General features: G+C 44.9%; 1 pseudogene across 1 annotated transcript; it reads right to left on the bottom strand.

Annotated features, from left to right (window-relative positions):
* Positions 1–971, bottom strand: LOC110300623 (annotated as a pseudogene). The gene has a single exon (XR_002378593.1). The product of XR_002378593.1 is annotated as a high mobility group protein B1 pseudogene (transcript).
* Positions 972–7,363: the final 6,392 nt, after the last annotated feature.

The raw sequence follows: 7,363 nt of genomic DNA, 5'->3' as shown, positions 1-7,363 counted from the left end.
CATTTCAATTTTTTTTCCTTAAAAGGAGTGAGTTGTGTACAGGGGGGTTTAAATGCTTTATAGACAAGGAAAAAGCTGCGCTGGGACCAACTTATTCATCATCATCATCATCTTCGTCTTCCTCCTCTTCCTCATCCTCTTCATCCTCCTCTTCCTTCTTTTTCTTGCTCTTTTCAGCCCTGAACATCCCCTTTTTCGCTGCATCAGGTTTTCCTTTAGCTCGGTAGGCAGCAATATCCTTTTCGTACTTCTCCTTCAGCTTGGCAGCCTTCTTCTCATAGGGCTGCTTGTCATTCGCTGCAGTGTTGTTCCACATCTCTCCTAGTTTCTTTGCAACATCACCAATGGATAAACCAGGATGCTTGCCTTTGATTTTGGGGCGGTACTCAGAACAGAACAAGAAGAATGCCGAAGGAGGCCTCTTGGGTGCACTGGGGTCCTTGAACTTCTTTTTGGTCTCCCCTTTGGGGGGGATGTAGGTTTTCATTTCTCTTTCATAACGAGCCTTGTCAGCCTTTGCCATACCTTCAAATTTCCCCTTTTCTTTAGCAGACATGGTCTTCCACCTCCCTGAGCACTTCTTGGAGAACTCTGAGAAGTTGACAGAAGCATCCAGGTGCTTCTTCTTGTGTTCCTCCCAGCAGGTTTTCACAAAGAATGCATATGAGGACATTTTGCCTCTCGGCTTCTTAGGATCTCCTTTGCCCATGTTTAGTTGATTTTCCTCCGCGAGGTACAGAGTCGCCCAGTGCCCGTCTGGCTCTTGCTTGCCCCGGCGCTGTCTCTATGGAGCTCAATGTACTACAATGACTGTGAGAGCCGGAGCCAGATGCAGCCTCCTCACTCTCTCCTCTCTGTTCAGGGCATGGATCTTAAGTCACAGGATAGTTCTTTCTTATTACTATCAGCATCACCATCCCATCCAGCATAGCATACTGACCCCCCACTGCACTCCCTGAGCTGACCTTTCAGACAGTGAAACTCCCTCTGTGAGCACTCTCTTTCCTTGGCAGGGTCAATACCTCATAGTCAGGTCACAGTGAGGTTTGTCTCTTATGATCAGTCCAGTGACAAGAAGGGAACAGGTCACTGGAGCAGGAACGAGCAAGTACTGTCTTGGCAAGCATATGACATCTGCTTTACTTAAAGCCTCTGTGCGATCTATAAGCAAGGGATACACTGCTGTTCTGTAGCAAAAGACTGGTTCCTTCGGCAGACCCAAAGGGCTTGCACTTCTCAAGGGCACCTATGAGATCTTGTCCTGTTTGCTTCTAGGCCCTGCCTCTGGCCTAGAAGATGCAATGAGGCTAAATCCTGAGCTTCCCTGAAGCTCTTACCGCTAGAGGCTGCCTGGTCTTAAGCACTGTATCCTCTGCCTTCTGGAAACAGATGTTTTGAAGTGGTACCCAGGAGGCTTTCTTATACCTGACTCGTTATTTTTCTTTACAGTGCATCAGTGATGTGCAGAAACAGCCATTCAGTGTCACAGTCCACATGATTATCATCTCTCTCATTTTCAAACAACAACGAAAGCATACAAGTCATTCCCTCTTCTCCTTCTGTGTCCCATCCCAACTTGCCCCCTCAAACACCTCAAGTCTACAGTATGACGAGTTATCTGACCTCTACTTATGCAGCCAATGAGGGAATTCCAGTGCCACACAGCCAGCAAGGTCCCATGCTAGAACCCTATCTATTTTAGTTACTTTTCTGTTTGTTGCTGCAATTAAAACAGCAGAACCAAAGCAATTTATAAAAGAAGAGTTTATTTGGGGATTATGCTTCTAAATATCGAGTCCAGAGGTGCAGGTGGCTGGAACAGAATCTGAGAGCTCATGTCTCAAACTACAAACGTAAATCCGAGCAAGCTAACTTAAAATGGTGGCAGTCTTTTGAGATATCAAAGCCCAATTTTCTGAGAAACCTCTAGATTGATTTCCAGAGTGGTTGTACCAGTTTGCAATCCCACCAGCAATGGAGGAGTGTTCCTCTTTCTCCACATCCTCTCCAATATGTGTTGTCACCTGAGGTTTTGATCTTATCATTCTGACTGGTGTAAGGTGGAATCTCAGGGTCGTTTTGATTTGCATTTCTCTGATCACTGAGGACTTTGAACATTTCTTTAGGTGTTTCTCAGCCATCCGAGATTCCTCAGTTGTGAATTCTCTGTTTAGTTCTATACTCCATTTTTTTTTTGATTGGGCTGTTTGGTTTTTTTGGTGACTAACTTCTTGAGTTCTTTATATATTTTGAATATTAGCCCTCTATCAGATGTGGGATTAGTGAAGATTTTTTTCCCAATCAAAATTGGAATAGATCTACCTGAAGGCCCAGCAATATCACTCTTGGGAATATTACCAAAAGATGCCCCACCATGCCAGAGGGGGTTCCACTATGTTCATAGCAACCTTATTTGTGATAGCCAGAAGCTGGAAACAACCTAGATGTCCCATGACAGAGAATGGATACAGAAAATGAGGTTCATTTACACAATGGAATATACTACTCAGCTATTAAGAGTGAGGACAGCCTGAGTTTTGCAGGCAAATGGATGGAACTTGAAAATACCCTGAGTGAGATAACTCAGACCCAAACAGACATGCATGGGAGAGAGAAGAAAGCAATCACAAGTGGGGAGGGAGGAAGAGACTTGGGTGGGAAAGTGGACGGGGGGGGGGGCGGGGGGGGGGATAGAGGAGAACCTGATCTGGTATTGGGTGAGGGAAATGGACTGAAGCCCTGAGGGCCAGCAGAAAGAACTTAAACAGGAAACCTCAGGAAAAAGGAGGTTGGGGGGTGGGGGTGGGGCAGAATGCACCAGAGACCTGGAAGGTGAGAGACTCCCAGGACTCATAGGGAGGGACCTTTGATGAAATGCCTGGCAGTAGGGAGAGGGAATATATGGAGCCCATCTCCAGCAGGAAGACAGGACACCAAGTGAGGGATGGGGTTGCCATCCCACAGTCACACCTCTGACCCATAATTGTTTCTGTCTGAAAGAATTACAGTGATGGAAATGGAGAGGAGCCTGAGGAAAAGAAGGTCCAGCGACAGGCCCAAAGTGGGATCCAGTTCAAGGGGAGGTCCCAAGGCCTGACACTATTACTGAGGCTATGGAATGCTCACAAAAAGGGATCTATCATGACTGCCTCTAACAAGCAGCTGAAATAATCAGATGCAGATATTTGCACCCAATCAATGGACATAAGCAGCTGACCCCTGTTGTTGAATTAGGGAAGGCTGAAAGAAGCTGATGAGAAGGGCGATTCTGTAAGATGACCAACAGTCTTAAATAATCTGGACCCCCGAGATCTTTCAAACACTGGACCCCCAGACAGACAGCATACACCAGCTNATATGAGGCCCCCAACANACATACAGNAGAGGACTTCCNGNTCTGTGNTCATTCANAGATGANNCNCCTAACCCTCAAGAGACTGGAGGCCCCAGTGAGTTTAGAGGTCAGGTAGGGTGGGGGGTGGGGACATCCACGTGGAGACAGGGGTGGGGTGGGGAGGAGGTGTGGGATGTGGAACAGTTGGAGGGTGGATGGGGAGTGGCAGGGAATGGAATATGGAGTGTAAAAACTGAATTACAAATTAAATTAAAAAATAAAAAAGAAATCTCAAAGCCCACTCCAGTGACACACTTCTTCCAACAAGGCCATACCTCCTGATCCTCCCTACATGGTTACCCACTGGGACCATATATCCAAATGTCTGAGACTTATAAGGGAGACATTTTTTTTCAAATAACCACATCGTGTTTAGAGTCAGTCTCCTTGAGTCCCTTTCAAAGCCTACTGCTCCCTTCAGTTCAGTTTCCTCAAAAGCAGACTGAAGTAAGGGAAGAGAAAACCATTGCATGACTTCAGGGCAAAGGTTCAGCTTCAACCATGTACTTATTAGGACCTTGAGAGTATAAGTTACCTTGAAGGTAGACACACACACCACAAGGGAAATGGGATTTGCCATGTACACACACACACACACACACACACACACCAGTCATTGACTAAGAGAACCTTCCAGGCAGAGGTAGACTCTCAAGTACGGTCTTTGCAAGTACAATCAGTTGATTCTAGTAGTCGTTGGAAGTGTTTTGAAGGGGATTGCTGGTACAAGCCAAAACTAAGGAGACGAGTTTTGTACAATGGCTATTCCTGGTTGTCAACTTGACCATATCTGGAATGAACTACAATCCAGAGTTGGAAGGCTCACCTGTGATCAGATCTTGAAGCTGGTGATAATGTACTAGAAAAAGGGGGTCATATTCCAGTCCCAGCAAGCAAGCAAGCAAGCATCAGAACTCAGCAGCTTTGGCCATGTGGCTCTGACTTTAGAGTCCAGAATAGAAGGGATTACTGGGACAATTGATGCTGGTTAGCTGGAGCTAAAAAAAATTAGTGGTGATTAGAAAGAGACCAGCATCACTGAGGTGAAATCTTCTGGAAAGTGTTTTCTGAGAGCACAAAGAAGTTGTGTTCCAGAGATAGCCAAGACTGTACCTCATACTACAGCTGGACTTGGTAATGTGTAATAATCACCCAGGTGGTTTTGGTTTTGAAGGCATGAAGAGGCCATGAAGAGCATTGATGCTTGGCACTGTGGTGAAGGTGCAGCCTCAGTTGCAGTTGATGGCCCAGTACTGATGGGGTTCTGCAAAGAGTTGAGGTTTGGCACTACGAAGAGCATCTATGGGAGATGAAGCCAAGTTGCAGTGGAAGACCCCAGCATATTGGAGATGCCAGTATCATGGTATGATCACCAAGAACAGCAGCAGCAGTGGAGTGGATCAACCTGAGCTTAGAGTGCTACAGAGGGCAGAGCTAGAGAAGTGATGCTAGCCCTTGGGAGGAGCCTAGAAAATCATGAGTAGATCCCAGACATTGGAACAAGAAGCTGTGAAGGAAGGTGCCTTGGAAACCCAAAATTGTTAAAGATGTCAGAATTGTGGGATACTTGCTGAGGAAAGCTGCTAACAGGGAGTGGAACCAGCCCAAGAGAAAGAAGTTTGTTGCAATCAACAAAGATGAAAAAGGAGTAGAGATCTGAAGAACAATTTGACATCAGACATGGAGATGTTTGGAGTTTGCCCAGATGGTTTTCTGTCTTGCTTTGGGGATTACAGTTAAGTGACTGGATGAACCTCAGAAGAGACTTTGAACTTTGGACTTTTAACATTGTTGAGACTGCTATAGACTTGGGGACTTTGGTTGGAATTTGGACTAGACACACTTTTTTATTATGCTATGGCTAGGTATGGCCCCTATAGACTCATGTGTTTGAAAAAGCCTATGGGGAGCAGGAAGTGGAATGTGATGGTTTGTATATGCTTGGTCCAGGGAGTGGCACTATTTGGAGGTATGACCTTGTTGGAGTATGTGTGTTACTGTGGACTGGGATTTGATATCCTTGTCCTAGCTGCCTGAAGGTTAGTATTCTGTTAGCAGCTTTCAGATGAAGATGTTGAACTCTCAGCTCCTTCTGCACCAGGCCTGCCTGGATGCTGCCATGCTCCCACCTTGATGACAATGGACTGAACCTCTCAACCTGTAAGCCAGCCCAATTAAATGTTGTCTTTATAGTAGTTGCCTTGGTCATGGTGCCTGTTCACAGCAGTAAAAGCCTAACTAAGACAAATGGTAAATGGAATCTGAAGGGATATGCCCTCTTCCCCAGTGCCAACTATTCTCATCAAGCAGGAAAATTATTAGAGGGGTGCAAGTTGGTATCTAGTCCAAGACATGTGCGTGCAGGATGGGCTGGAGGGAGTGAGTGGGTTGCAGCAATATGAGGACAGCAGGGTTCAAACAGCAGTCCTTTGTACTGTACCTATTGAGTCAAGATGATAAGGAGTCTGTGTGTGCGTGTGCATGTGCATGAAGATAGTGTGATATTTGGTGTTCCTCGATGTCAGAGAGCTTCTTCTGGCCCATGCTTGCAATCCCCCTTATTTATTTGCCATCAGAATAGATGTGCCCATGTTCCAATTCTAACAGTACAAGGGAGCATGGTGACTAGCTCTGCCCTTTGCTTCACTGCTGATGAATTGCTATTCCATACTTATTTACAGAAACACAGAGCAGCTAGAACCATGGACATCAGTCTTTGATGCATACCCATCTAGCCTAAGGCCTTGCTTACAAGTACTTCAGGTGGGATCACATACAATCATAGTTAAAAACCAAACTCTTAGAAATTATCTAAATGAGAACGAACTTCTGAGCTAGGTATGGTGGCGTATACCTTTAGTCCCAGTACTCCAGAGGTAGAGGCAGGTGGATATGTGTGAGTCTGAGGCTAGCCTGGTCTACAGAGTGAGTTCCAGGACAGCCAGGGCTGTTACACAGAGACCCTGTCTCAAGATGGCATGAAGTTAACCACAAGACATTTATTGGGCAGGTATATCCTGAAAAATTGTTATATACAGAGGATTTCTTTTTAGGGGAGAGACAGTGATGAATAGAAACAGGTCTTTTTTTTTTTTAAAGATTATTTATTATATATACAGTGTTCTGCCTGCATGTATCCTGCAGGGCAGAAGAGGGTAACAGATCTCATTACAGATGGTTGCGAGCCACTATGTGGTTGCTGGGAATTGAACTCAGGACCTCTGGAACATCAGACAGTTCTCTTAACCCCTGAGCCATCTCTTCAGCCCAGAAACAGGTCTTCTTAAGGTTAAAAGCTAGTGGGGGAGACAAATAAGCATATAGTAATACAGGATAGTTTTAATGTGTGAAAAAGAGAGGTATAAACGGGCTCAAAAGCTATATCCAGTACAACTTCTCAAAAGAATACACAGGAAAACTAAGGTAACAAATGAGAGAGACAGCAGACCCCAGAGTCTCTGATCCTTTTCCACAAAGATGAGTTAGGAATCTTTTGTTGTCTCTCTTCTAACTGCCAATGCACCATAATGACAGAGAGGGAGACAGCTTAAACTATCATTGGTTCTCAAAAGGCTTTTTGTGGTCACTGAGGACAAATAGTATTTGCTGCCATCATAGAAGCTGAGGCAGGGGGTTGGAGCTCAATGGGTACCTGCTTTAGAAAGATCTTAGATTCTTCAGTTAAAATTCTCCTGTGTATTCTACCTCCTATGGCACTTATAGCATTATATAATATATTGCAATTTGTGCCAGCTTCCTAACTTGAACGTTTACAGGTCTGGATTTAGAGGCTCTATCTCATTTTCCTGCGGCTCTGTAATGTAGCTGTTGGTATAATTTACACCCAGGTTGACAATTGACAAATATTTATAGGTAAACAAGGAAGTAAATAAAATGGCAAGGCCTTATTATGGAGCTGAGGGGGGAATTACGTTTTATGAAGAAGTAATTACAGTACTATAGACTCAG

The sequence above is a fragment of the Mus caroli genome, chromosome 8 (assembly GCF_900094665.2).
Source record: "Mus caroli chromosome 8, CAROLI_EIJ_v1.1, whole genome shotgun sequence".
Lineage (NCBI taxonomy): Eukaryota > Metazoa > Chordata > Mammalia > Rodentia > Muridae > Mus > Mus caroli.
Note: the sequence above shows the minus strand (reverse complement) of the source record. Positions and strands in the feature narration are given on the sequence as shown.